This window comes from Mauremys mutica, chromosome 2 (assembly GCF_020497125.1).
Source record: "Mauremys mutica isolate MM-2020 ecotype Southern chromosome 2, ASM2049712v1, whole genome shotgun sequence".
Taxonomy (NCBI): Eukaryota; Metazoa; Chordata; order Testudines; family Geoemydidae; genus Mauremys; species Mauremys mutica.
Window position 1 is genome coordinate 137,980,466 of NC_059073.1, and position 26,721 is coordinate 138,007,186.

At 45.9% G+C, this 26,721-nt stretch overlaps 1 protein-coding gene across 4 annotated transcripts in view; it reads left to right on the forward strand.

Annotated features, from left to right (window-relative positions):
- Window positions 1-26,721, forward strand: part of SLC25A37 (solute carrier family 25 member 37) — a 146,596-nt gene that overhangs the window by 32,172 nt on the left and 87,703 nt on the right. For 2 of the 4 annotated variants that reach the window (XR_006576722.1, XR_006576723.1), the window contains exon 1: window positions 10,002-10,149. The exons of 1 other annotated variant lie outside the window; for it this stretch is intronic. The gene's annotated coding sequence lies outside the window, so the exon portion shown is untranslated. Of the gene's footprint in view, window positions 1-709; window positions 802-10,001; window positions 10,150-26,721 lie in introns of those variants that run through there. One more of the 4 variants, XR_006576725.1, reaches the window with a different exon arrangement.

The following is a 26,721-nucleotide window of genomic DNA, read 5'->3' on the forward strand; positions in this document are numbered from 1 at the left end:
TGTGGGTCACAGTGAAATGAAGAAACCTCATCCTGGCATCTGTCAGCAGAGCAGGAAGCTGAGATGGGCAAGTAGCATGAATGCTCTTTGTTCCTTGGAGGGATGGTGCCTTCTAGCACTTGTTGGGATGGGATACCTAGAGAAGAGGGATGGAAGGAGGTACAGGGCTGGGAGGGAAAGGGTGAGATTTCACCTGGCTGTCATCCCTTCCCCATTAAACCTCAAGGTAAAAATACTTTGTCATGGTATTTAAAAGTTGAGTTACAATCCACTAGAGACCTCTACTGCAAATCCAGGACTACCATTTAAGTGGCTATAATTCCTAGTCCAGGAGGCATTTGTTGAAGCATTCCTGCTAGGAATGGGTTAGCTTGGGAGAATCAGAAGTCCAAAAGCTCTGGAATTTTTGGCTGGCTTGTTCCTATAGCAAAACTTATTTTTTTTCTTCCCAAAGTGGAATTTAAAATCCTTCGCTAGCTAAAAGGAAGCCTGTTATAGACAGAGCTTCACAGAAAACATGTTCTATTTTATGGAATATTCTTCTGATTAGGAATGAAAACTCCAAAACTTTCCTGATTTAAACAATCTGAAATATGAGTCAAAATTAACAATTTTATAAAGTTTTTGCTTTCTTCTTTCAAAATAACATTTCATTCTGAAACTGTTGAAATGGAATGTTGGAACTTTCCCCTTTTCTCCAAAATAAAACTGGCAAAACTGCTAGTTTGATTGGGCAACACTGTACAGCCAGCTTGCCCTGGAAGAAATTACTACACAAGATGCAGGACGGCAATGAATCAGGTGCGCAGATGATCTTTTGCCAGGAGAATTGCTATCCAGGTCTACCTTCTTGCTTCATGCACCATTCATGGGATTTCCTCTACTACCCCTTTTCAAAGTAACACCAGTAATACTTGGAGTTAAACTCCTAAACCAGGTTGATTTTAGCCATCTTGAAATTATGTGAAACAGGGTTCTGTCCCTAATTTGTACATTCAGAATTGCCAAATCCTATTGTCCTGGTATTATAGTAAATTTCCAATGCCAGTGGAAATTATTCCTGTTTGATCTTTATTTTGGAAGTAAAATTGGTATTGACAACTGCCGCTGCCTAAAAATGATGAGTCTAGAGTCCCAAACACATCTTGAGGGTTTTGCCTTCTGGTTTCTGAGCAAGCTTTTCTTTGCCACTCTGAGGGCTAGAAACTTCCTTTTGAAATGAAAGCTGGGATTTTCTTATATTCACATCTATTCAAGAGGTGCATCTTTTAGGAAAAAACCCACCAATTATTACCAGGCTCCCCCACCCTAAAATTAAGATTATTAAATCTACAGGGTAACTTGCTGCTCTGCTAGATAAGAGACAGGAGCTTTTAAGCTCCTATTGCTTGCCACAAGGTGGCATCTTGCTTTCATTCTTGGTTTCAAGTTGCTTATGCGTCTAAAGAGAGCAGTTCAGTCTCAAACTTTTAGATGCAAGGTGGATGGGGTAATATATTTTATTGGACCAACTTCTGTTGGTGAAAGAGAATCTTTTGAGCTACACAGAGCTAAAGTGTTTAGAGCTAATATGCTACACTGTTCCGTGGGTGCCCTTCAACGAAAATCTCCATTGGTCCTGCAGATTTTTGCATCTAAACTGGAATAACAGCTGAGCACATTTTGCATGGGCAGGGAAACTTTCAGATTTCTGGCTGGCAGTGAGTCTGGGACAGAGCTAGGAATTGATCCCTGACATTAAGTCCTTGGCCCTCTCCACAACCATCCTTCCTCCTTAGGCCAGGGCTGGCTGGGCAAGTAGGCAAACCTGGCTTTCTTTGCCCTCCTCTGCAAATAAGCTGAGAGATCATTCTTGTTCCTAGAGACCTTTCAAGTGATGTGTGCACAGTGTACCCTGGCTGACTCTTGTCACGTGAGCCTATCCCAACCTACTAAGGTACCATAGGCAATGATTTTTGGCTTATACCTTGCTTCCAGGACTGTTGGAAGGCAGAATGACTAAGTACCCAAAGACTGCACTAATCCTTAGAAATGCACTGACTGCAGAGTGACACTACTATTATGAAATAGAAATTACAAATAAACTGGGATACAAAATCCCTTTGGACACAAATGCAGCTTTGTCTTTGGCCCTGAAGCTATTTCAGAATCGATTGGAAATGCATGCAAGATGGCTGCTTCCCAGGCAGAACTCCTATTGACATATCCTTGTGTATATAAAGATCAAGGATAAGCTGTAACTTTAAGAATGTATGACTAGGGTTTAGCGTTCTGGCTGATTGTATCATTTCATCAGATCGTGCAAAACTAACTAGGCTGGTAGCAGAACATAGAAATGGCCATACTGGATCAAACCACAATCCAGCATCCTACCTCTGACAGTGACCAACGAGTTGTACAAATTGGGCACTGTGTGAACAAGTGCTCCATTTCAGTGGTTTTGAATTTGCCTCATTCCATTTTAATGGAGTGGGTCAGTACTTGGATGGGAGACTTCCAAGGCACACAGCAAAGAGGGTGTTGGCAGATTAGTAAGGGGATGCTGTATCCTCTGATTGTGTTGAAATGATGACCACTTACGGTGCCAGTCTGGTCTGCTGGAGGAACTGTCTTCAAATGAGACCAAGGTCTTGGTGCTAAAGGCAAGAAAGGAGCCCATGTCACGTTTTGCAAAAGTAACCCTCATGGCCTGCCCAAATTGTGTCTCGAGTTCTGATGACCTACATTCTTCCTGCATTGTCAGTGGCACCTGTTCTCCTGTCCATCTTCTCTAGCAAAAGCCAGCTTAGCAGGGTTGCACAGTCCTTGCTCCAAATGTAGGAAGACAAATAAGTTAACTAGACTTATCTTGAGATACATTTTAAACACACCCATCCTTCTTCCCAGTGGGGACTGTGCATTTCTTTAGTGTAAGCCCAAACTCCAGCCTGCAGGGCTACAGCTTAGCTTCTCTAAGGGATTCACCTGGTAACCATCTCATATAATTCTGATGAGGAGATCAAGGGTAATTTGCTTCCTTTCAGTTTTGTCTAGAATATGACAGGTGTGAAATGGATGCTAATCCTGAGGGTATGCATATTCCAGCAATACAAGGTGTGAATTTCACAGTGCACTGTGCTGCAATGAGGAGATATACCCAAGACCTAAAGATTAATTTTTGTCACATGTAGAGTTCTTTGAAAGACACTAATTCCTCCCCACCAAACGTCTCAAGTTTGTAATGCAAAAAAGAAAAAAAAAATCTAGTCAAGGTCTGACTTCAGTTCTGATGTACACAGTTGAAAATACAGAGTATACTCTGTGAAGATTACTGCTATCTTTTGGCCTGTCATGAAGTCTTCTATGCGTTTAGCTATTGATTTTTATATTGAAGGTACTCAGTGTGGCAATGAGCTGCAGTATAAACCACTAAGAAAGAGATCAATTGCCAGCAAGCATCTGCAATCTCATCAGTTTGTGCATGGGGAAGCAAGTGTTCAGAACACTGGCAAATGTAGACTCATAGGACACATCTACACTGGGGCTGGGAGGTGCAATTCCCAGCCAGGCTAGACGGGCTTGGGCTAGTTCAGTTTGAGCTAGTGTGCTTCAGAATGGCACCAGGAATGGTGCAGCAGAGGGGCCAGCCTGAGCTGTCACCGGTGCCTCAACGCACACGCTACTGTTTTGAGTGTGCTTGCTTGAGCTGAGCTAGCACGAGTCTGTCTACACAGGCAGGAAATCAAACTCCTCAGCTGTAGTATAGATGCATCTGTAAGCATGTGGACTCACCTCTGCAGCACCTCCTGCTGGTCTCTCAGGGAATTAGCTCAATTTCCAGCCTGGAGCACACTCCACAGGTGCGTGATCCACTACCGCTTGGCCCCCGTGTCCCTCCTGGTGCCCTGTTAGCTGGGGTGCTGCCCCTGATAGTAACCCCTTTCTCTTAGGGTCTCCCCTCCCCAGGAAACCCCCACCCACTATCTCCACCTCACCTAAGTATAAGGCTACTGCCAGTCATTGTCTAGCCACCACACCCTGGGGCAGACTGCAGTGTCGACCTACTTATCACTGGCAAGGTTGGGTTTGGACCTGCTGCCTTTGCCTACCCCTGGGCTGCCCTCTGCAGCCCCCAGTACCTATTAGCCCAATGCTAGGCCACAGCCTGGGGCTTTCCAGGCTAGAGCTCCCCAGCCTTGTTCCACTCACGTACCCTGTCTCTAGCTCCCTGCAGTCATGCCCTTCTCCCTCTTCCAGCCTTTTTATACAGGCCAGCTGTGGCCTGATTAGGGTGTGGCCCAGCTGCTGCAGCTTCCCCAATCAGCCCAGCTTTTAGAGCTGCTCCCAGCCACAACCTTCCCCCAGGGGTGTTTTAAGCCCTTCTGGGCAGCAGCAGGATAGCCACCCTGCTACAGTATCCATAGAAATTAGTGATGGAAAAGCCCTCTAGACCCATTTCCCTAGGGGTCACTGCAGACTTGTGCCCTACACCAGCAGTTCTCAACCGGGGGTCTGTGGCCCCTTGGGGTCCATGAGCCCTTTCAGGGGGGTCACAGAATCCCTGCTGCTGAAACCCAGTGCCCCAAGTCCCAGCGCACCCCCCACCCCCACAGGGCTGAAGCCCCAAGCCCTGCCCCTCTCCCCCACAGGGCTGAAGCCAGGAGCAGTGTAGGACTAAAACCCTGAGTCCCCCTCCCCTCCATCTGGGAGCAGTGCAGGGCTAAAACCTCGAGCTCCCCCTGAAGCCAGGGGTGCCGGGGCTTCACTGGGAGAAACCTTGAGCCCATGGACAGAATTGAGGGGGCACAAGGGTGTTCCCCCCGCAAACTGCAGTGACTTACCCAGAGTCGGACAGTCCTGGGGCAGCTCCACCCTCAGGCCCCACCATCTGGCTAGAGCCTAGGCAAAAAGACAGAGCCAGGCAGTGCTGGGCAACTGCTCCTCCAGCTGGTGGTGCCATGAAGTGGGCAGCCTTGGCATTCCCCCATCTGCTGCTGGTGCCTGGGGTTGCGGCTACTCCTCAGCTCCCAGCTCCCTTTGACTGCTCACGCAGCAAGTCAGAGCTTCCCAGGCCTCTCTGGGCCCAGCAGAGCCCTCAGGGAGCAGCCACTGGCACACAGCCCCAGACAGGTGGGTGGCCTGATGAGGTGAATCAAGGGGTGGAGGTGGCACTCCCTCCCTAGACCCCGCTTTGCAGAGCTGGCCAGAGCCCTGCCAGCCCTTGCCCCCCCCCCCCAGAATAGAAGTCAAACTACATCTATGCCCCAGAGTCCCACCCCTGGCCTGGAGACCCACCTCCCTGAGGGGTCCTGAAGTTTTTCTAGCATGTTAAAGGGGGCCTCAGAAAGAAAAAGGTTGAGAACCCCTGCCCTACACCACTATTTTGTCTTGTGTTCTTGTAAGTGGCTCCTATAAAAAGGCTTCCATCATTTCCTGTGGGACACTATTCCTCAGCCCAATAAATCTCATGGTTAAAATGGTGATTTCTCTGGTATCTGGCCTTCCTTTTCCTTTTCTGATTTCTCTCCCTTTGGCCATGCTTCCCCATGATGCGTACTGGAATGAGAGCTGCATGAGTGCTGAAAAACATTTGCCAGTGATGTTTGGCCAGATTTTTAAACTAATTTGCTTCAGTTGTGTTTGCACCGCTGGTTGTGTTTGGTTTCGTGATTATTATTGGCAAGCGAGTTCAACTGGCAAGAATTTTTTTCTTGTTGTTACCTAATGTTAAATGTGTTAGGAACTCAGTGTCACTGGATATGGTGTGTTAGCAAACATTCAGGGTTTGATGGCTATCAGGAGAAGAATTAAGTGTCAATTACTGCAGAATCAAACTTGTTTGCCGGCTGTGACTGAATATAATCATCTGGGGTTAGATTTATAACTTGAAATCAGTGCACAAGCACATGGAAATGAACATCCACCCACAATCTACTACCCTTGGTCTATATCCCTGTCATTTCTCAGTGCTAACTCTGTACTGCACACAATAGAATTGGTAACATTGCATAATTTCTCCACCGCAGGAATCATGGGGGAAATTCTGTGGCCTGTGTTTTGCAGGAAGTCAGAGTAGATGATCTTTAATGATCTCTTCCGGCCTTAAAATCTGTGGGCTGGAGTCTCATTTACACTAAAGCCCCTTTGTGCTGCTCTGGTAATGGAAAGGGGCCTTAACGTGGGAATAAATATCAGAGCACTGTAAAGGGCTGTTCATGTAAATGAGAATAATTCCTGGGAAATATACAATAATATCTGCAAAAACAACTAGGTGTCCATGGGGTTTTAGCCCATGAAAGTTTATGCCCAAATAAATTTGTTAATCTCTAAGGTGCCACAAGGACTTCTCATTGTTTTTGCTGATACAGACTAACACGACTACGACTCTGAAACCTGTCACAATAATATCTAGCTCTCTCTGTCAGTAGCTCTCAAAGCACTTTTCAGAGGAGGTCAGTATTACAGAGGGGGAAACTGAGGCATAGAAAGGGGTAGTGACTTGCCCAAAGTTACCTAGCAGGCCAGGGGCAGAGCTGAGACTAGAACCCAGGTGTCCTAAGGCCCAGATAAGTACTCTGTCCACTAGGCAACCCAAATGGGGTGACATTTACCTACCTGAGGCTCCACTCCTAAAGCTAGCAACAGGAAGGGTTAGTGGGAAGCCATCATAATCATAGAGAATTTTCCATCAGGAGCTCTCCAAGCAGTTTACAAAGGAGGTCAGTATCTGCCCATTTTACAGATAGGAAACCAAGGCAGAGAGAAGGGAAGTGACTTGCCCTAAGTCACATAGCAGGCTAAGGATAGAACCAGGAATAGAACCTGGGTCTCCTGAGTCCTAAGCCAGGGCTCTATCCACTAGGAAACACTGCCTCAATGGCTAGGCCTCTGTGTGAGTGTGAGACATTGATTTAAATCATGTCCATCAATAGCAATGTGAGGCCTCAATTCAAGACAGCACTTAATACTCAGGTTTAAATCCCTCCCTATTCACAATAGCATATACACACTTTAACCTTATTTCCCCCCACTCACATACCAGTTAAATATGGATTGATCCCCAATTATTACAAAAAAAGCAACGAAAATAGTGTTGGGGTAGCAAATATGAAGAACAAGAAAGAGGAATGGTCAACAGGGCCTCAGGAGATTTGTTGGATCAAATCCTGGCCCAATTGAAGTCAATAGTAATAATCCCATGGACTTCAATAGGGTTGGGATGTCACCCATAGATTTTAAGGCCAGAAAGACCTAAAACCACCTAGGCTGACTTCTTGCAGGGTTCAGCACTGGCTCGCCTACAGACTCGTATGGGAACTGAAACAAATTTCATGACCCCTTTTGTGCTTCCTTTTCCACGTCTGTAAATCAGGGATAAAACATTTCCCTAACTCCCAGAGGGGTGGCGAGTCTAAACGCATTAGTGTTGGGAAGGCACTTGGATACTACGATGAGGAGGCCATGGAAGTAGGCACCGAGCCCTGCCAAAGAAAACAAGACTTTCATCACGCCCTAAAACCAGCCCGCAGCCTCCTCCCAGAAAGTGTCCCATGGCTGAGGATCCCTGAGGAAGTCTTGCCCCCAGTGTTCTCGAGAATGACAACAGACCTGCCTAAGCTGATCACAAGCACTGGGCCAGCTGTAGAGTGAAAGGTATTTAGTTACCAAGTATTCATTATTACTATTTCTTATTAGTAATGTATTTGTTCTGTGGTAGAGCCTAGGAGCCCCATCCATGGACCCAGACTCCATTGTGCTAGGTGCTGTACAAACCCAGAACAAATATATGGCCCTTGCCCCAATGTGCTTACAGTCTAAACTCACCTTGTGAAGAGGGCCAGCTCAAGGATTGTGTACTTCTTAAGCCTTCCAAATAGGGATTATATAGTGCATAGGACTCTTGCTTGTCCTGATGGGTTCAGTGCGCATGGCCGGCTCTGATATTTTAAGTGGCGCACAATGTTTTTTGCTGGCCCCTGTGTAGTAGGGGTGAATTTCACCTTTAGTGAAAAGCCAAGAGGATGCGCCAGCGCCCGGGTGTTCTGAGATCTAGAAGAGACCGGTTTGTTTAACTGATGTGTTTACCAAAAGGAGATTGAATGACAAAGTTATTATTTATGTTCAGTAAAATGTTCTGAACAAGTTTCTATATCAGTTTTCATCAGAGAATAAATATTTAATCTTTGCCCCCTTCCGCTCCCTTGTAGCAAATGTGTGCGCAGTTCTGAAAGGGGAGACACATACTGGACTGCAACGTGGATTGTTTATCTGCAGATCTGTGGGTGGAGAGAGTCTGAATTTCCCGATACTGACGGTCATTGTAGTGGGCTCTGTTTTTTAGGTATCAAACACATTTCAAACCTGCATATTTTAATACAAAATAATATTTTCATTTATCACCATACACCCCCCCCCTCTCTCTCTCACATAGGGGGAGCGGGAAATGACCCCTACATTTAAGTTACTTAACACTTTCCATAAGAAGAGTCTTGCAATTCCAACACCTCCATGTTTTGCAACAGACCTCTGAAATTCAATAGGAAGAAAGAGAGGTGCCTTTTCTCTAATAGATATATATTTATAAATACATATAAATATATTATGTTAATAGATATATACATAAACTCCCCTCTAATTAATATCTATCTATTTATCTGTCTATATATTAGAGGAGAGTTTTGTGTTCTGTTGGCTGTATAATTTTATTTGGTTTTGGAATTAACAACAGTGGTGCTTGGAGTCTTGGTTAGAAACCCCCTTTTTAACTTAGTATCAATCTAAATATATATGACAGAGAGCAAGAGCTGTTTTATTTAAAAAATTATGTTTTTAAAATGTGCATCTCCATTTGCTCTAGCTCAGGGGTGGGCAAAATACGGCCCGTCGCCCGTGGTCCAGATCCGGCCTGTCTAACATTTCTGTCCGGCCTGCCAGGCTCTTTGGCTGCCCCCTCATGATCTCCGGGTTGCTAAAAGTTACACGGCACAGTGGGGTGCTCTGGCAGGCTGCCTGCCTGTGGTGGCCCCATGCCACTCCCGGAAGTGGCCAGCTGCTGCTGGTATGTCTCTGCGCGCCCCTGGCAGGGCGGGGAGCAGCTCCTCATGCTGACCCTGCCCCCAGCAAGATCCTCACAGCCAATGGGAGCTGCGGGGATGGTGCTTGCAAGCACAGGCAGTGCACGGAGACCCGGTGCCCCTTTCCGCCCCAAGAGGCCCGCAGAGACGTGCCAGCAGCAACCGGCCGCAGCCACTTCCGGCAGCAGTGTGGGGCCATGGCAGGCAGGTAGCCTGCCTGAGCCCTGCTGAGCCACCATCTGGGAGCCACCTGCCAGAGCCTGCACCTCATACCCCCTCCTGCACCCCCACACTCTGCACCAGCCTAGAGCTCCTTCCTGCACCCCCTCCATTAATATAGTAGAAATGTGCAGTCCAGGACAACTGACCAAAATTCATGGAGTGGCCTCCCTGCTAAAGTTATTGCCCACCCCTGCTCTAGAGTGTAGATGCCTGCATGCTAAAACAACCCTGCAAAACACAATTACAAATGGTCAGTAATTGCATTGCTGATGTCAGTAGGTCTGATTTACAGCAGCCTAACTACAACAGAATGCCTCTTGATAGACACAGCTGTAGCTGATAACCTAATCAGGCCCAAAGGAACTATGCGTGGGTGAAATTCACCCCAGGGCAGGGCCTATGTGCCAATTAAGAATTTTGTGAGTTTAAATGAATCTACAGTGTGCAAATAGGGGTAAATTTCACCTACAAAGAGCAATGATACATATGGTAGTAATTGTGTGTAGGTTTGGTCCCTAGCTCAATACAAAGTATTAAGCTTTTTTGCCTAGATCTACAAACACTCTTCTATCCCTTTCCTTTCTCAAAAAGCCTCAATAGGGCTTGCAGTATGTTAACTGACTATAGGCCTAACCTCATTCACACCTGTGCAACCCAGGAATAACTCCATGCTAATGAGTAGAATTACCCCAGTGTAAAACTGGCATGAAACGAGATTCAAGCTCATTGCAAGACACCTTTTGGCAGATGCCTTTCCCAGCATGTTTTTCTGGTAGCTACTCCTTTACATTGAGGAGAAAGAAGTGGCTGTAGCCCTAAAATAGCCATTTTTGCATCTGGGTGCGGCAGAGTGCATTAGCTTTCCTTCTAGCTGGTGAGTGATTTTGATTTCTGTTATGTCTTTTCCTTTTTCTCCTTCCTGCGACGGTGGAGTGACTTTGCAACATGCTCATCTGATAATGCGTTTTGGTGGCACAGAGCAAACCAAAGAGCTAGTCTCATGGTCCGTAGTGGCTTTAGAGTAACACACAGAAGACAAGCCATAAATGCCCTTCTTCTAAAAATGTTACTGTAGAGCTCCTGAAGATTGTTGCATGGCTAATCCTGCAGGTCAAAGCCTTCTGTCTAGCCACACAGGAGAACTAAATTAAAACACTGTGAGATTCAACATCCTGAGAAATTGATGCTTTTGCTGTTAACATTAGAAAGTGTGTTGTGTGTTTTTTTTTATTTTTATTATTATTTTTTTTAATTTTTATTTTTTTTGTTTAAAAAGCTAGGGGGGAATGCTGAGGTGTTTCTTTTCCTTCACAATTCATGTAATTTCATCCAACAACGGTGCATATGGAGAGGAAGTTGAATTTATCTTTTTTCCTGCTGGCGCAACACAACACCAATGCTCTACTTACACCCTGTTTGTAAGACGTCTGTGGGGCATAGGGCCTGTGCTGGCCCTCCGCATATGGGTGCATTTTATCCTTGGAATGTTGTTAGTCAATATTTGACAGGGGATATTTGCCTCAGCTAGTGGAAAAAACTCCCCCATTATTAGCAATCTGTTTTAGCCTGAAAACAAAGACTCTGGGCGTGTCCACACTAACATTTAGTTTGTGGCAAGCTGGGGTGTCAATCAACCCTACATTAGCCTGCTATACACTAACTGTCTGTATGGACCCTGCTGACTTGCACTAACAGTTCCTTAGTGTGCTTTGATCTCCCCTGTTTTGAAGTGGGAGTAGGATCAAGGAGAGAGAGTCAGCAGGATCCACATGGACAGTTAGTGTATGGCAGGGTAGATTCACACACCAGCTTGCTGCCAAAAAACCTGGGCCCGGCTCTGCCTGTGTGAATGCCAGTATATCAGTGCTAATGTGTAATTATTGCTCATAAAATCTATCTGAAGTGTCTCTAATCAGCAGGCACTCTGTCTGTGACCAGAAATCACTAATTTTTAGTCTTGCTAAAGAGAGACTTAAACAATCCTGAAAAAGTCACATTTTCCTGGCACCAACCTCGATTGTTAATCAGACATTTGTGTGTAGATTGTAAATTCCTCCAGATGGTAGCATTGCTATACTGGATCCTGATAAATAGGATTAGACCGCTATATAGATCATAAGACTATCTAGAGTTATAATAGTAAAGATTAAAAAATAAACAAGGTACTGGTAGGGATAGAAATCCTCATGCTTCAGGGCTTAAACCAACCTCTAACTATTGGAAGTGAGGAAGAAACTTTCCTTAGAGGCAGGTTATCCCATAAATGCCTACTCCGGGGCTGCTTGGTTCATTTAACCCTCTCTTACACGTCCCATTCTGTACTTGGTCTGCAGAGGCTATAAATGTTACAGCTCCCACATCTGTTAGCTCAAGTTGTAGAGGTTTCCTGGTAGTCCCCAGTTCAATCCCTGTTCATGACTAAAGATTGCAGTCATCACACACAAGTCTGGTACTGTTCCTCTGCACAGGGCTGAAATTTTACCAGTCATTCTTTTTTCTTTTTCTTTTTTTTTGGGGGTGTGTGAGAAGGGAGCATGTGAAGAAAATAATTTATAAATAAAAATAACAAACTCTCCCAGAGTTGCTGTATCAAGTTCTTTATCTGACAAGTGCTACGATCTACAGTCAAAATGCACACGAGGTCCTTTATGTGCAAATTATTTTTTTTCCTCCTTGCAAAGACTGTATGTTCCAAAAACATTTATTTACCTAATGACACTAATGGCTCCTTTGGAACCATTACAGATTATTGTGTAAATATCTTTCTAGGGTATTTTAAAATGCATCTGATTTACCCAATAGACCGTAGCAGCTCTTTCAGTGACAAAGATCTCTTTTAGTAAAAAAATCAGTAAGGTGTTGGGTTAACACCTTCTCTGTTTAGTGTTCTCTCATTGTAAAGAAGTCTTGGGCTGTTACCGGAAAATAAACTCCCTTCCATGGTGCCATGCACGTACAGTAAGCTTCCTGGTTGGTATGTTTCCCATTGGGCTGAAGTCCACACCACTACTGAAATTAGCAGTATTTGGCATCCTTGCTGGCAGCCTCAGCAGAGAGGACTTGGATTGGATTGGGGAAGTGGAATGAGCTCCTCTTTCCTGCCAAGAGGTGGCCCCAGCTGGACAGGGTCGGGGCATGTTGGCAGAGCAGTATGGGGGAAGTGTGTATTTGCTACTGTCTGTGCTGTACTTGTTCTGTCGATTAAACCAAGGTTGTCTAGCTGGTGGCTCAGCATTCTGGGTGGAGCACTGTATCTGGCCTTAGTTCTGTGTATGATCATTACTGCGCTGAGACTTTTCAGTGAAGTCCTACTTCAGTTGCAGAAGGCCCTCACCTGGAACCACCTGGGGTACTAGAGCAACTGCAACTTTTCCCTATGGAGCAGCTGCTCCATTCAATGAATAACTATGAATGGAGCCTAGAACTGTGGTGACGCTGTGTTAATTTTGCTTAAGTTTTATTTTCCTCTGGGTCTCGGATGCCCTAAAGACAGAGCTGCGCTGGTGCCAGTCACCAGGGCTGTCAATCTGGCCTGTCTACCAGCGCAGAATTCACATGGAAAATGCATGAAGGATGGTCTAGTGGTTAGGGCACTAGCCAAGAGTCAGTTTCCTGCTCTGCCACAGATTTCCAGTGTGACCTTGGGCAAGTCACTTATGCCCAGATCTGCAAAGGTATTTAGGTGCCTAACGTCCATTGATTTTAATGGGAGTTAGGAGCCTAAATACCTTTGAGGATCTGGGACTTAGTCTTTCTGTGCCCCAGTTCCCCATCTGAAAACTGGGGGTAATATCACTGCCCTACCGCAGAGGGGGTTGTGAGGGTAAATACATTAAAGACTGTGAGGCACTCAGGTACTGAGAAGGCATCCACCTCTATTGTATTTAAGATAGATAAGAGGAAGGAGTTTAAAGAGTAAAACAAATGATCACCAACAGCTCAAAGCCCACAAGTCCAATACAATCCATTTGCACAAGTGAACGGTGAAATAACTGTCCCACAGATGGCAAAACTGGATGATGATGTGGTCAGAGCATTTAAGTCCCTTTGTGGATCTGGGTCTAACTTTTTTTTTTCACACTTTTGCTGTGTTCCTTTTCCATTTCTAGGGATGGTGCTACATATCAGGTGCTGGTATTGGGGTCCTGGGTCATGCACCAGATCCTGTTGACTTCCTTCCCTAAGCGAGGGTGGGTTTGGGAGAGTTAAAAAGAGTTTGGTTAGGCAGCTCTCTAATTATGCATGTGGGAAAAAGTGTTGTGTGATTAGTTAACATTTAGATTTACAGATATCCCTTTCCTTTAACAAGTCTCTTTGCACATATTTAGAAACAGCTCTCTCTCTCTCTCTCTCTCTCTTACAGTTTAGCTTTTCTAGTACGTTTAGTTGCAGGTCTTTGACATTTCTAGGGATGGCACTACTTATCAGACACTGGTTCAGGAGCTCAGGGCAGAGCCATAACTAGGTATTTTTGCGCCCAAGAATATAAAATTGCACCCTCCCCCAGGGCCGGCTCAGTGGTGGCAATTCGGCGGGGGGTCCCACAGTCCCTCTCGGAGGGAAGGACCTGCCGCCGAAGAATGAATGAGGCGGCGGCGGTAGAGCCTGTGATTTTTTGGGGGGGGTCTAACTCATGATTTTTGACTGCTTGGGCTGGTAATGTTGCTTCCAAGATGGCCTTTGGTTCCAGTCCAGTTCCAATCCAGAGAGGGACTCACAGGTTAAGAGAGGAGGGAGGCGCTGGATATCAGCAGTGGCCACTAGGGATCAGCATGTGTCCTGAGAATGCTGGGAGTTAAGATCTGCAGGGCAGGATCAGGGGTGGCAGATTTGCGGAAATTTTGGTGGTGCTGAGAACCCGCCCCCACCCAAACTCCACCCCCACACCCGCCCAAGGCTCTGGGAGGTAGTTTGAGTGAGGGAGGAGGTCTGGGGTGCAGGCCCTAAGCTGGAGCAGGGGCTTGGGGTGCAGGCTCTGGGAAAGAGTTTGGGGATGGGAGGGGTGCAGAGAGAGGGGGTGCAGGTTCTGGGAGGGAGATTGGGGATGGGAGGGGTGCAGAGGGATGGAGTGCAGGGGTGAGGGCTGTGGGTTGTGGCTGCAGATGAGGTGTGTGGGAGAGGCTCAGGGCTGGGGCAGAGGGTTGGGAGGTGTGTGGGGGGTGAGGGCTCAGGCTGGGACTGGGGATAAGGTGTTTGGGGTGCTGGAGGTGCTTGGGCAGAGGGTCAGGGTGTGGGGGATGAGGGCTCTGGCTGGGAATGGGAGGTTTGGGGTGCTGGAGGGGCTCAGGGCTAAGTCAGAAGGTTGAGGGTGCAGTGAGGGGGTGAAAGCTCTGACTGGGGGTGTGGGGTCTGGGGTGGGGTGGGGCAGGGCTGGGGATGAGTTTAGGGTGCAGGCAGGCTGCTCCGGGATAGGGGCCAGAGAGGAGGACTCCCCCCAGCCCTTTCCCTGCTGGCAGCGGCAAGCTCTGGGGGAGGAGCCCCCCTTTCCTGCCCTCCCAGCAGCACACTCACCCCCACCACTGTCACTGCATGTGCTCCTAGGGCGCCTCTCAGGTCCAGGAATCTCCCTCGCCTCTCCTGTGGTGGGTGCCAGGGTCGCTGCGTGTGCCTCCTCCCCTGCTGTTGCCCCTGACTGTAGCCTCACTGGGGGTGAGGGATGGGGCTGCTTCCTTGTCCAGCATTGGGCAGGAGCAGTGACTGTGGGCGGGGGGGTCCCCTGTGCTGCTGGAGGGTCCCATTGAAAAATGAAAGGTTCTGAGGGGAAAGGGCAGGCTCGGAGTCAGTCTGCCTTGGCAGGGAGATGGGCGGGGTACTAGGACCCTGTGGCAGCAGTTGCTACAGGGAGGCAACATGGAGCTGCTCTGCTCTGGGTCCGGGAAGGTGTGGGGGAGCAAGTCAGGGTTGGGGGACACTCGGGGGAGGTGTGGGGAGGCCGCAGGTGGGGCCGGGGGGACAGCACCCCGGTTATAAATATCTCTGTGCCAGCGGCTTTTCCCCCCCCACCACCACTTTCTGCGCCCTTCAGCTTTGTGCGCCTGAGGCAAGTGCCTCACTCGCCTCACCCTTGTTATGGCCCTGGCTCAGGGCCATCAAAACCTTTCATTTTGAAACATTTCATTTAGATTTTGACTTTTTAAAATGTTTACCTTTTGAAATATAAATTTGGAACCACGAAACTCAACTTTCCATTTTGAAAATGTCAATTTATTGTTTGGAAATTGTTTGAATCAGGAGATTTGTTGAAATTGGCCCTTTCCCCCAAACTGTTTTGGTTTCAATAAGCCAGCATTTTCCAAAGAAAAAAATATGTTGTCTGAGAATTCCTGAGCAGCTATAGTTACACCCAGGCAATGTACGTGTAAGATGCTACTGTTCTAATTTGCTAATTTCAAACTCGCGTTGCACAGGGAAATTAAGACACAAGGTACAGGGCAATGGAGCATAATCTTGGGCTATAGAAATTCTCAGTGAAAGGTGTTCTATTATTAATACTGATATGACCATAATGCCTAGGAAGCCTAGCCGTGGACCAGTATCCCATTGTGCTAGGTGCTGTACAAACAGAACAAAAAGATGCTCCTTGCCCGCAAAGAACTTACAGTCTATGCCGAAGACGAGACAACACAGACGAAAGTACAAGGAAACACTGAGGCTATTGACATGGATGGTCGGTTTCTTAGTGCGCTAGTGCAGAGTACATGTAAAATACAACCAGCCTGATTTGATAGCATTTTACACCGACTTTGCACTACTGAAAAAGATTGTATAAGATGCAGGGCAAGAGAGAGTCAGATATTATCATCCTTATTCCGTCCTTGCTAATAAGAGAATGCAACATGGATCTGAATGGAGCCATGAGGCAAGGGAATTAAAAGATCCATGTACCTTTGTTGCGAAAGAATTGTCATCCACCCATGACTGATCAGACATCTACATCACGTGCTGTACCAGTTAATGGACATGTACAACTATTCCTGTCCCGGGCTGCCAACGTTCTATCAATTGGATTTTTATTACTGTATGTCATTTGATCAATCCAGGATCTGAGCAGTATTTGTTCACCGCATGTGATTATCATCTAGTTTGTTTCTCATCAAATATTATTCCTGCACTAAAGGGAATTGAACTTAAAGGCAAATATCTCACCTTCTTTCTCCTCCCTCCCTTGAAATTTCATTAAGTCGTGTGTTTACCTTGGATGACAAGATACTGCATACAGAGTATGAGAAGTTTTCCAGCCACACCTGCAACCTGCTCTCACATTCTGTCATCAGGGAGAATGAAAACGTATTTGGCTATGCAGATTTCTGTTGCTTACAAGACAAAGGGTCAGGCTGCAGAACAACTGCAGAAAATGGCGCAAAGGGCCAGATGCTGCTTCTAGTTAAACCGGAGTAACTCCACTGTGCGTCTGAAACATTGAGTAGACTGACCAGCGATGTGTTACGGTTTTGAAGGTAACCTTGAAAACATGAACTGATGTGGTGATGGAGACCTGAATTTTCAGGCAGCCTGAAACAATAACCTTTATGTGCCCCATTCATCCCAACACAGTGTTGACACAGATGCTTAATGAAGATCATTTAAATGTACGGCCTCTATTTATCTCCCCAGCCTTGCTGATGTCCCCAATACCTGCTTAATTTCCCCAATACTAATTTCTCCCTACTGTTACTCACACCTTCTTGTCAACTGTCTGTAATGGGCCACTTTCTTATCACTTCAAAAGTTATTTTTCCTCCCTTGGTATCCTGCTGTTAATTGATTTATCTTGTTAGCCTGACCTCACCCTTTCATGTATTTATACCTGCTCGCTCCTGTGTTGTTCACTTCATGCATCCGATGAAATGGGTTCTAGCCCACATAAGCTTATGCCCAAATCAATTTGTTAGTCTCTAAGGTGCCCTAAGGACTTCTTGGTGGTGGGGGGTTGTTTCGTTTTTTTTTTTTTTGTGTGTGTGTTCAGATAGCTCTTTAAATACACTTACGATGATGAGATCAGAATCTGGCCCTATGTGTGTGTCTCTCTCTCTAATGGATCTGAGAGGAGACGATGGAAGTGTCAGATTCATCTCTAATTTTAAAACCATTGATTTCGGTCTACGATAGCCTAGAATCCATTGAGGGAGTGCCTCTTGGCATGTCCTCACAGCAAAAGCTGGGCAGAACTTACTCAAGCTAGCCTGAATCTAGCTAGTGCAGGTAACAATAGTAGCAAAGATAGCGTAGCATGGGATTCAAGCCTGGCATGGACCCTTGTTATGTGCTTGGCTAACTAGCCCACCCACACTGAAGTCCATGCTGTGCTGTCTTCACTGTCTGCTATCGCTACCTAAGCTAGCTGGATTCAAGCTAGCTCGGGTAGGCTGGCCTAAGAGGCACTTGTATGTGGGGCCAGTGTTTTGCTCCGGTGTTTCCTTTTCCTTTTCATAGTTTTCTGGCAGCTGTGAGCCTTCTCGCAGTCTGGAGGAAACTGATCAAGCAGAGAAATACTCAGAGTTCCTATCCTTCCTCTTAGAAACTGAAAACCACAAGGAGATCTAACCCAAGTGGTTATTTATGCAGCAGGTGGAATGTTCCCTACTCCGCTCCCCCTGCACTGCACCCCTTCCCCAATATGTTTCTAAAAATGTCCTTTTCCAAGTATCTGTTTAACAAGCTTTATGTAGAGAAGTTTATGCTGATCTGTGCCCTTGGGTCCACCTTGCAAATGAGATGAACAGTCACCTGATGAAAGAAATTGTATTAGATCAATACGATAATTCCTCCTTTCCCTAGAACAAATAGAAGGCAAGGAGGTTTGACGTACTGTTAATGCCCAGCAAAAGGCCAGGGAGGGGCAGAATCCTGTTAACTCACCAACTAATGGCACAGGTCTCGGGTGATATGTATGTGAATGTAAAGAATGTCTGTAGCAATACGAGGTAGGGCAAAATGTTCCCGCGAGAATATCCCTTTTTCTGATCTCAGATTCTGGGAAAAAACTGATCACTTATAGGGGGTCAGGAAGGAATTACTCCCTTAAGGAAGCAGTGTACAAAACATGATTTTTTTTTTTTGCCTTTTTTTCTAAAGCATAAGGCTTTGGCTACTTTTAGAGGCCAGATACTGGCCTAGATGGCACGATGGTCTGATTGTTTGTTTATTAGTTGTATTACTGTAGCACCTAAGAGCTCTAGTCATACTCTAGGACTCCATAGTGCTCGGTGCTGCACAAACAGAGAACAAAAAGCCAGTTCCCGTCCCCAAAGAGATTACAATCTAAGTAAGACCAGAGACAACAGATGGGTGCAGTGTTGTTGTTGTCATGTGGGTCCCTAGATATGAGAGAGAGAGAGGGTGGATGAAGTAATATCTTTTATTGGACTAAGTTCTGTTGGTGGAAGAGATGAGTTTTGGAACTCCACAGAGCTCTTTTTGAGGTCTGGGAAGGGTAATCGGAGTGTCACAGCTAAATACAAGGTGGAACAGATTATTAAAAGCAATATTTGCCCATGGGTGATCGCATGGTTTTTGTCTTTTTATCACTTTTCACAGAATGATCACTCCCCGTATCTGACCTCTGTCCTCATCCTCCACGAAAACCTGGACAATAGCTTCAAAAGATGAGCCTGGGAGCTTAAATACATAACTCTGCTTGACACCGAAAATCAGGAACTCAACAGAGACACTGGTTTTATGTCTCATTACAGCAATCCATAACCCACTAACTCTCCTTTGTACTATGACTATAAAGGTGTTCATTGCCTACTTCATTTTGAATGGTGTCTTGCAACATGTGTTAATTCTTTAGTTTAACAATCTGTTCCACCTTATATTTAGCTGTGACACACACATTCTTTCTCAGGTACTTCCTCTATTAGCAACCCTTTGAAACCATCCCAGCCGCTGAGAGGTGTGGCTATAGTAGTTCAAAGTAGATTCTTCAGAGACCCACAGACAAAGGAAAGACTCAGGGCCATCCTCCTGATCCAGCAAACGGACAGGACCCTTGGTTCATGTAGGGCCCCAATCCTTAGGGGATGATTGGAAGGAGTTGGCCTACTGAGACTGTGTGCTCGTTCTAAGCTGAACTTGTAACCACAGTACCACTGTACTTGGCACTGGTTTGACTGCTGCTGGAATCCTGTGTCCAGTTCTGGCGCCCACAATTCGAGGAGGAGGTTGATAAATTGGAGAAGGTTCAGAGAAGAGCCATGAGAATGATTAAAGCGTTAAAACACACGTCCTATAGTGATAGACTCAAGGAAGTCAATCCTATTTAGTTTAGCAAAGAGAAGGTTAAAGGGTGACTTAATCACAGTCTATCAGTACCTGCATGGGGAATAAATAATAATGGGCTCCTCAATCTAGCAGAGGAAGGTATAACGTGATCCAATGGCTGGAGATTGGAGCTAGACAAATTCAGACTGGAAACAAGGTGTAACTTCTTAACAGTGAGAGTAATTAACCATTGGAACCAATTTATCCAGGGTTGTGGGGGATTCTCCATCACTGACCATTTGTAAATCAAGATTGGATGTTTTTCTAAAAAAAAAAGGTGCTCTAGGACTTATTTTGGGGAAGGTTTCTTGCCGGTGTTGCTCAGGAGATCAGTCTAGATGACCGCAATCGTCCCTGCTGGCATTGGCCTAATGATGTGACCTGACATGGCAGAGGCTACGGCCAATGGTTAGATTCAGTATGGCAGGGAAGCAGAATGTCAGAGAAGAGGGTTCAAGGAAATCCTAAACTTTCTTAGGCTCCCAGCCTTGAAGAATTTCAGGGATATACAATTTGATGTTTTAAATACATTATCCAAAATCAGGGACTGGTCCTGCTAGGTGTTAAGTAACTCTAAACTGCTGTATATGGTGGCTTTGATTGAACAATAGATATTTAAAGTGGAATTTTCTAAAAATTTTTTTTTTGAACCCTGTCTCCATTTGTGAAATGGACTTTAAATAACAAAAGACATAAAAAGCTCTTTGATTTCAAAGCACTTGACCAAAGGCAGGTCAGTGGCAGAGTCAGGAGTACAGTACTGATTTCCAGTCCAATACCCTATCCGGTAGGCCATGTTGCTTTTAAATGTGTATTGCTGAGTAGCAAATGGCTAGTTTACCCCTTGTCTCCTCCTGATTGAGGATGAGGACTGTCTATAGGCTAGTGCTTCCTTTCTGTGCAAACCTATCAGATGGTTTCTTTAGAGAGACAAGGTGGGTGAGGTGTGATAGCTTTTATTAGACCAACTTTTGTGGGTGAAAGAGACAACCTTAATCCTGCCCCGAATGTGCCCCTCTCAGGGAAGGGAAGAGCCTAAGTATGAATTACATATTGCAAAAAAATTATGAAGTCATTGGACATTTTATCTACATACGTATTTACATTTTATTTATGTAAAATTAACAAGTTTACTCAACTCTCAATGCACTCAATGCTTCAAAGAAACCATTCCTTCCTCTTTTCCCCCCCCCACCTTTAGCTGTGGCAAAGTCATGAATGTCATCGTAATTCAAAGACCTGAAGATTTCATTCTCAGTGCTCAAGAGGGACAAAGCACTAAGATGCTCTTGAGTTAGGGTGACAAGATGTCCCGATTTTATAGGGACAGCCCCGATATTTGGGGCTTTTTCTTATATAAATGTCTATTTCCCCCCCCCCCCATCCTGATTTTTCATCCTTGCTATCTGGTCACCCTATCTTGCGTTGTGGTGGATCGAGGACATATTTGACCCTTGTGAGAAGAGAGCAGGAACATTCTCCACTACAGTCATGACCGTTAGTGACAAATGCAGCTGCAAGGCAGTTTTCACATTTGGGAAACAGTCTATCACATTGGGTTCAGTGATAACTTGGTACATCCAAATAGATTTGCCTTTGTCATCTTTTCTCTCTATCTCTGAGGGTGATATGAATTCAACAAATTGAAGAAATTCTTTAGTAAAATCTACTGGGAGATCGTCTGGGTACTTCTGACACAGACATTTGATACCTTCACTGACTTCGGAACTTGAAAAATAATGCAAAATTGTCAGTACTATAAAGGTTTTGTCGAAATTTCCGTAAGCCTCAATCTGATGTTCTAGTGAACTCCTCAGTTGGTCAATGATAGTGATGAAGGTATTAACTCTGAAGGCCTACTTGTCACTAAATGAGTGGGCAGTTGCATTGTTGCATGTCTTCTGTGGTTTGCGGCATTTGGCTGACTTGTACTCATGGTTAGCAGTCCTTGCAGCCCCCTGAATTTCATACTCATCAAAACTATCCTGCATTTGTTGAAGAACAGTTCCAAGACTCCTTGTTAGGTTTACAGGAGTGGAAAGGTCAGTTTGAGCACTTTGCAAGCTTAGATTGCACTTGCTGAATGGCTGAAGTAGATCATTCTAGACTTCACACAAAATACCAGTTTCCAAACTGCACTCAGGATCTTCACATCTTTTCTTGTTGCTGATTTTTGAGATTCCTCATCCTTGATGCTCTATAGCATATAGTAGTTCAAACTAGATTCTCCAGAGACCCCAGACAAAAGACTCTGGGTCATAGATGCCGACTCCGTGGGTGCTCCGGGACTGGAGCACCCACGGGGAAAAATTGGGAGCCAAGCTCCCTGCCTCACCCCTCCCCCCTGTGCCTCAGCTCAGCTCACCTATGCCTCCTCCCCTGAGCGTGCTGCGTCCCAGCTTCTCCTCCCAGCGCTTGCTGCGAAACAGCTGTTTTGTGGCAGCGTAACAAGCTTTGGGAGGGAGTGAGGAGGAGCAGGAACGCAACGCGCTCAGGGGAGGAGTTGGGTAAGAGGCAGAGCTGGGACGGAGATTTGGGGAAGGGGTTGGAATAGGGGCAGGGAGGGGAAGGAGTTAGGGCGGGGACTTTGGGGAAGGGGTTGGAATGGGAGCAGGGCAGGGGTGGGAGGAGGTGGGGTGGAGGCGGGGCAGGACTGGGGTGGGGGGGTCGAGCACCCACCAGCAGAAGTTGGCGCCTATGCTCCGGGTCATCTTCCTGGTCCAGCAAGCGGACAGGACCCTTGATTCATGCAGGGCCCCAATCCTTAGGGGACGATTTGAAGGACTTGGCCTAGAACAGTTTGGCCCGGCAGACGATAAATCTCCAGATTTCCTAAAGGAACAGACCTCTTCCGCTCCTGACAAGCCACCTTACCTCTCTGTGCCTAACTTCCCACTCACTGACCTTCTGTAAAATGGGGGTAATTACATTGTTTTTTGTCTCCTGGTGGAGAAGAGGAGGTCTGCAAAGCTTAAAGAATGTGTGAGACCTTTAGCTGAATAGCACCAGGTGATATTTCTCAGCCACTCTGGATGGCAAAATCAGATAAGCTTCAGTCCCCTCCTGCATGTACCTTATGGCTGTCAATGGCCTGGACATTTGAACTGAGAGACAAGTGACTAATACATGCCAGAAACTCTATTTCAACATGAAAATTCATTTTTGAAATGAGGATTCCACATCCCCCACTCCTTGTACATGGCAACATCTAGAAGAAAACAAATAAGATACATATTGGCACAGATCCTGGCAGCTTCAGCACTCTAAGTCTCTAAAAAGGATTAATATTATCTTCCTGGCATAAAGGGCCTGATAATCCCACATTCTGTTTGTTTCAAACCCAGCTGAAAAACAAAATCGCTCAAGGGGAAAGTCTGGCATTGTTTCCTGAACTGAAGTGCACCACTCACTCGAATTAGGAGTGGCTCCTTCTGAAGTGTGATCAGCCATTAAGTCTGGTGGTTACAACTAGAAGCTGAGAGTCGGGACTTCTGGGTTCTGCTCCCAGCTTTGTGACCTTGACTAATTCTTTGGGTCTGATTCCCAGTTTCCCCCCTTCTCTTTTTTTAGACACCTGTGTGCTTCCCATATTCTGGAGCTGTGAAGGAGCCTGCTTGGCTCCTGATCTAACAAAGCTAGAGCAGCCTCAAGGCTGCTCTAGCTTACACTCTGCTTCCCATGTCCCCTGGAAGGTAGAGAATAGCCATAGAAAAGTGCAGTGCACCGGACCATGTCCCCAATCCATCCCTTATGCTGGGGTTGGGAACAGAGCTGGGGTAGAACCTTTGTCAGCTCCACACTGGCTGGGGGAGGCCCCCTGCACAGGTCACACACATACATATATAATATATATAGGCAGTCTTTGGGGGATATTCTGAGCTCCTCAAATGTCTATAGCTTCCTTCATCTCAAGTCAACTGCCATGATTGCTGTGCAAAGCTGACAAAAGGAGATGTGCCCTCCACCCCAGAATCCCAGGAACTCTTACCCTTGTCAAGGCTTATTTACATGAGTAATTATTCTGCTAGAGCTCTGCCAGTCAATTTCCCCATGTAGGCAAACTCGTGTCAAATGAGACCTTCCATTCTCCCCAAGGGCAGTGACAGAGAGCCTTTGGTGCCTCCACCCAAGCTGTATTTACCAGGCTCACATTAACCCCTTGGTTATAGGTTCCTACTGCAGGTTTCAGAACACTGGAGTCCTGCCAGTGTTTCACGGGAAGATGGTTAACACAGAGGTATATGTTTTACTCTTGTGCCAGGAGGTACCTAAGAGCTTCAGCAATCTGCTTAAATCCTGATACTTTTTTGAAGACCGCAATACCCAAGGCAAAGCATCCAGACGAGGAAGATGGAAGGAAAATTGATTTACCATGAACTATTGCACTGAAAAAGGTGGCTGGGTATCATCAGATGTTAGAAACACCAAGTAAGGGTAGTCTTGGGGGTTAAGGCACTTGGGAGATCTGTGCTCAGTTCCCAGACCAAGTTTCCTGTGTAACATGTATATAAACTACTTAATCTATCATTGCCTCAGTTTCTCATATGTAAAATGGAGCTAACGATGCTTTCTTTCTCCCACTCTGTGCTTGTCTATTGAGAATGCAAGCTCTTCTGTGTTTGTCTATTTAGTCCCTGCCATCAAGAGTTGCATTCTATCTCATTATGTATTTGTACAGTGCCTTGCACGATGGTGCCCAATCTCACCTGTAGGTGGAAATGTAAAGCAAATGATGACAATCATACAGATGCATAATTCATTTTTGTGGCATGTTTTACAATTTAGTCTAATTGGAATTTCCGAATGAAGTATAGCATCTGTGAACCTGCTGCAGAGAGTCAAACTGCCTGAGTCCGTTAACAAGATAAATCTGGGCCAATTTTCTAATAAATGTGCCTAGCCTCCCTATTCAAATCAGTTTAAACTGTAGCTGATTAATCACCACTGAGGTTTCAACAAGTGGATCTAATATCCAGACTCTGGAAATAACCTAAATTGTCTACCAAACCCCGTCGTGAGAATTTGACTTCCTGAGAAGTGGGCTTATATCTTCAGTTTTTCAAGTGTGTGGCACCCACAAATGAGGCCAGATTCCCAAAAAAGCTCAGCATGTTGGGTGTGGAGCTCATCTGAAAACCTGACGCCTATTGTGGGTGCGGGGGACTTTGGAGAATTTTGGCCTTTATTTTGGTGCCTAAATGGTGCTGAACTCTTGTAAATTTGGTCCACAGTGCTGCAGAACTCCGCGAGCTAGAAAGGAACAAGGCAGTAACAACAGCTGTGGCCCCAGTAACCTCTGACTCCATCTCCCAGCATAGTTATCATTGATGTTTGTTACTAGGTTGTTTCTCCTTTACAAACTGGAGAACACTGTGGCATTGTAAGAGGCTGAATTTCAAAGGACTGCTGGCCATGTTGATTGTGTCGACAGAACACAAGCTGTAATCAAAATAAGTTACTTAGAACAAGAGCAATTTTTTTTTTTTTTGTCCAGGGTAATTTTGTATATTGTAGCTCTTGGTTCTGTTCCATTGCTGTGCTGTGCAGATTGCATTGTCTGGGGCTTGCAACTTTTTGGTTTTGCTGATCTTGCTTTATTGCTTGGATACTGTGTGCGGGTGCTGTATGAATCTTTCTAATTTGGATATACCTGCGCGCATCTCAGAGCTAAAAGGCTTTCCTTATGCTGTTCATCAGGGTACTGGACTAGAGGAGGAGGATGATGATGATAATTCCTAGCCCTTATATATAGGGTCTTACAGATTCCACGGTCCGTGACGAGTTTTTCATTGCCATGAATTTGGATCTTTTGTATGCTTTTACCTTATACTATACAGATTTCATGGGGGAGACCAGCGTTTCTCAAATTGGGGGCCCTGACCCAAAAGTGAGTCACAGGGGGGTTGCAAGGTTATTTTGGGGGGCGTTGTGGTATTGCCACCCTTACTTCTGCACTGCCTTCAGAGCTGGGCAGCAGGAGAGCGGTGGTGGCTGACCAGGCACCCAGCTCTGAAGGCAGCACCCTGCCGGTGGCAGCACAGAGGTAAAGGTGGCAATACCATATCATGCCACCCTTACTTCTGCACTGCTGCCTTCAGAGCTGGGTGGCCGAAGAGTGGTGGCTTCTGACTGAGGGCCCAGCTCTGCAGGCAGCAGCGCAGATGGGTGGCAATACCATACCAGGCCATCCTTCTGCACTGCTGCTGGCGGTGGCTCTGCCTTCAGAGCTGGGATCCCGGTCTCCAGCTGCCCAGCTCTGAAGGCAGCACCGCCACCAGCAGCAGCACAGAAGTAAGAGTAGCAGTACCGCAACCCCCCCCCCCCCACACACAAGCACAATAACCTTGTGATCCCCTTCCCCAACTCCTTTTTAGGTCAGGACCCCTTCAATTACAACACTCTGAAATTTCAGATTTAAATAGCTGAAATAATGAAATTTATGATTGAAAAACTCCTGTGACCGTGAAATTGACCAAAATGGACTGTAAATTTGTAGGGCCCTACTTATATAGCACTTTTCATCAGTAGGTCTCACAGTGCTTTGCAAAGGAGCTTAGTATCATCCCATTTTGCAGATGGGGAAACCGAGGCACAAAGCAAGGACATGACTAGCTTTAACTTCCAGCCATTGGATCTTGCTAGACCTTTCTCTGCTAGATCGAAGATCCCATTATTAAATATTACTCCCCCTATATGTACACTTAGACTGTCATCAAGTCCCCCTTTAGCCTTCTCTTTGAAGGTTAAACTCAGACAGCTCAATATATTCAGATTATCACTGTAAGGTATGTTTTCTAATCCTTCCCATGGCTCTGCTCTGAACCCTCTCCAATTTATCAACATCCTCCTTGAATTGTGGGCACTAGAACTGGACACAGCATTCCAGCAGCAGTGCCAAACACAGAGGTAAAATAATCTTTCTACTCCTACTCGAAATTCTCCTGTTTATGCATCTCAGGATCACATTAGCTCTTTTGGGCACAGCATCACATTGGGAGCTCATGTTCAGCTGATTATCCACCACGACCCCCAAGTCTTTTTCAGAGTCACTGCTTCTCAGGATAGAGTTCCCCCAGCCTGTAAGTATGGCCGACGGTCCTTGTTCCTCCCTTGTATACGTTTACATTTAGCCGTTCTAAAACACGTATTGTTTGCCTGAGCCCAAGTGATCCAAATTATTCTG